Source organism: Aegilops tauschii, chromosome 2, assembly GCF_002575655.3.
Source record: "Aegilops tauschii subsp. strangulata cultivar AL8/78 chromosome 2, Aet v6.0, whole genome shotgun sequence".
Lineage (NCBI taxonomy): Eukaryota > Viridiplantae > Streptophyta > Magnoliopsida > Poales > Poaceae > Aegilops > Aegilops tauschii.
The window spans coordinates 348,568,620-348,572,282 of record NC_053036.3 but is presented as its reverse complement, the minus strand read 5'-3'; the positions used below and the strand labels follow the sequence as shown (position 1 = coordinate 348,572,282).

Below are 3,663 nucleotides of genomic sequence, written 5' to 3'. Positions count from 1 at the left end.
CGGACGAACGGTTAAAGAACGGACGTTCGTTAACAGAGAAAAACCGACGAACGCGTTCGTTAAAACGAACGGTTCGGTGAACGCTCGCAAAATAATAAAACCGAAAAACAAAACCGATCTAGGGTTTTTTTTAAACGAAGGGTTTTTTTTAACAAAAACCGGCAACGAACGAGGCGAGGCAGTACCTCGTCGGGGGCGGCTCCGGCGGGGCTCCGGCGAGGCTCCGGCGAGGGCGGCGGGGTGCGGGGTGCTCGGGGAGGGCGAGGGGCGGCGGCTCCCGAGCTCAACTCCGGCGGCGGCGGCGGGCAAGGCAGGCGGCGGCGGGGTGAGAGAGAGAGGGGGGTGCGGGTATATAAAGGGGGGGGGAGAGCTCGGCTTGGAGGAGGGGGCAAGCTCCGGCGGCGGCTCGGTCCCGTGCCCATGGAGGACACGGCGCGGCGGCGTCCCGTGCGCGGAGAGGAGAGAGGCGCGGGGTGGGCCGGCGGCCTGGCGCGGCTGGGCTCGGCCCGGCGGGCGCGCGCGTTTTTTTTTTTAAACGTTCCGCGGAAAAATTCGTAGAAAAATAAATAAAAGTCAGAAAAATATAAAATAAATTTTCCCTGTCTAGTTAGAAAATCTAGAATAGGGTGAACATTTTTTAACACAAAATAAATATTTTGAAAACATGCAATATTTTTAATGCAATAAAAAAATTGCAAATAAAATCCGAATAAATTCCAATAAATGATTTTAACATTTTTCCTCCAGTATTTCAATTGTTTTGGAGAAGTCATATTTTCTCCTCTCATATATTTTGTTTAATGAAATATTTTTCCGGAGAGAAAATAATTAAAACCAAAATCCTCGTCTTATTATTTGATGAAAATCAAATATGAAAATTCGAGAAAATCCCCAACTCTCTCCGAGGGTCCTTGAGTTGCTTAGGATTTATCGATGATTTGTCAAAATGCAATAAAATATGATATGCAATGATGATCTATGTATAACATACGAAATTGAAAATTTGGGATGTTACAGCCTTGTGGTGAGGATGATCTGCTCTAGCGTGCAAGCCCGCTAGAAGTATTTTGGACATAGTTAAGTGTAGTATTTTGGGCTAACTATAGTCGTCTTTTGGGGCCTAAGTGTACAAATCAAATGGCACTAAATGGCTGTTAAGAGCTCACTGAATTCACTGGAAAGTGGTACTGAAACTTCAAATCATGTACTTCTGAATTACTTGTGATGAAGTGGGTTGTCTGAATCTAAATAGTGATGAATGGCATGTCTGAATTTCTTATGAATATGAATGTAAACAATATATTTGACTGTTGTTTGTACTGTTTCCGGACTAAAAGGCTGATGTTTATATTTTGTATTGTTCAAAACTGAATCTCTTGTGAATCTGAGTGCAAACAGTATTTTGACTGTTGCTTGCACTGTTTCCGAACTAAAAGGTTGATGTTTGTATTGTATTTTGTTCAAAACACTTGTTTGTACTGTTGAATGACTAAAAGATTTGTATATGTATCATATAAAGTTCAAAACTGTGAAGTTTCAGAGGGTCTGGGCTGAAAACTATGAAGTCTGAATGTTTTTGCCTTGGAGTGCTGCTGTCCGTTGGATCCTGGCTGGGCGGTGGATGGGAGGCCGCGAGGCACACGGTGACATGCCGTTTGCATGTCACCTGATCTGCATCCGCTCTAGCAACCCCCAAATTCCATCTCGACGACGTACTGTCCTTTCTCCTCGTCAAGCGAGGCTATCAAATCGTTAAGCTTCTTAACGCTGCACCTCGAGCTAATGGCGGGCGCCTTTCCATTGGGCTGGATCTGATCTTCGTCTGACTCTGACTCCGCAACGCCACTTCCTGCAGGGTAACCAATCCCCTCTTCTTCTTCCGATTCGGATGAAGTTTCATCGATCCGTCGGGTGCGCTGGGCCCTGTTGCGGGGATCCCGTACGGCCGTACCCATCAATCCCTGCGTCAAGAAATGCCAGCGAGAGAAGTCATTTTTTCAGAAGAAGCACATTCACCATTACATGGATCCTATAGGCTATGCACTCATACATGGTTATACATGATCGACGGATACATAAAAAACGTGCAAACAGATGGGTGAGCTTAAGAAAGCGAATGGACAAATGACCCATGGGAAAAATCAAAGGACCATGACATCGATCGAGACGGAACTGCCCGTCACTGCAGGATCGCTCCAGGCCTCCAGCAGCTCGGACTGGATTACTCGACTTGTTCTATCAAACACTTCAGAGGGGAGAACGACATACCTTAGATCTGCTATCTGCCGCCGCCCTACGAACAAACCAAGCTTGTCAGTCTTCTGCTGCTATCGGCCTTTTTGGTAGAACACCAAATGGTCAGCCTGGTAGGAGTAGCCGCTCTGCCCTTTAGCAGCCTCCGCGTGACTCCGATCACGGGCCGCCCACCTTTGCCTGTGCGATGATGTACAAGGGAGAGCCGACAAAAAAAGCCCAGTAGACCTCTGAACCCTGGATTCCATGAAACACGAGAGGCTCTCTTTTTTGCGGGGTGAGCATTTGACTTTGCCATAGTAAAAACATTGTTTTTCTACCGCCCCTCCCCCGTAAATAGACTTGGGAGCTTGAAGAGGGCTTCTTCTCTACGCGTAGTTTAGAGCAGCCCCAACCCGTGTCAAACATCCGGGCCCGGTCACGAAATTTCGATTCAGAAGGACGCCTCAAACGTTCGGGCTGATTGACACCCCTCATATCCACCTCAGATATGGGGCGGATATAGCGTTCGGGGGCGTCCGCCACGTTGGACCCGACCCACACTGGCCCACCCGACCACACATATATTCCTCACCATCCGCTCGCCAGACTAAACCCTAGCCACTTCACTCCACTCTCCTTCACTCCCCTCTACCACCCAACCTCACCTTCGCCCGTCTACGGCATGGCAGATAGCGGACCTGGCTTTGACCAGTCCGGATCCGTTGACTGGGTGTCATCCCGTGCGGGTTGGAGGAGGCAATGGTCGTCCGCATTGCACTCCGCCGCTCTCGGAAGAACAGTGCCCGGCCGACGGCAGGATCTGTTCGGCGCGACTTCGCAGCGTCGGCTCAACAGACGCTCAGATCCTCTGGGGCTGGATCATCGCGGTCCCGGCAGCCTTCAAATCTCTCCTTCCCCATCTCTAGTCAGGCAGATTATGAGTCCCACTGGGACCGGAGTGCCCGTCATGGGAAGGAGAGGATAAGGGCCGTTGAGGCCCGAGTTGCTGCACACATGGTGGCGGCAGAGGCGGCTGATGCAGCGGTGCAGGCAGCCGTAGAGGAGGAAGTCATCCGCCCCTCACATTGTGAAGAAGCGGCAACGGAGGAACACGTGTGCCCTCGCCCGAGAGCAGAATTGGGCGGTCCATGCCATGGTCGGACTGCCACCGAAGGAGGATAGCGACAACGAGGACAACTCCAGTGACGAACAGATCCAGCTCGATCTGTATTGCGTCTTCGACCACCTCATTTAATTCTATCATCTCTTTCTTCATTTATTCTATGTCACCTCATCAAAATTGCTTAGTTGACATGCACAATACAAACCATGATACTCCCATTACGGATAGTCTGATTGCATCAACTTCTCGAACGGGCCTCATGGACCCGCTAAAACCCCACATCGCCTCGTTTGTCGTGTTATTGG

At 49.7% G+C, this 3,663-nt stretch overlaps 1 long non-coding RNA gene across 1 annotated transcript; it reads right to left on the bottom strand.

Annotated features, from left to right (window-relative positions):
- Window positions 1–1,427: 1,427 nt before the first annotated feature.
- On the bottom strand, window positions 1,428–2,537 carry LOC120973401 (uncharacterized). Its single transcript, XR_005768186.1, has 2 exons — window positions 2,269–2,537; window positions 1,428–1,961 (listed from the first exon to the last, which is right to left on the bottom strand). It is a non-coding gene; the product is annotated as an uncharacterized lncRNA (long non-coding RNA).
- Window positions 2,538–3,663: the final 1,126 nt, after the last annotated feature.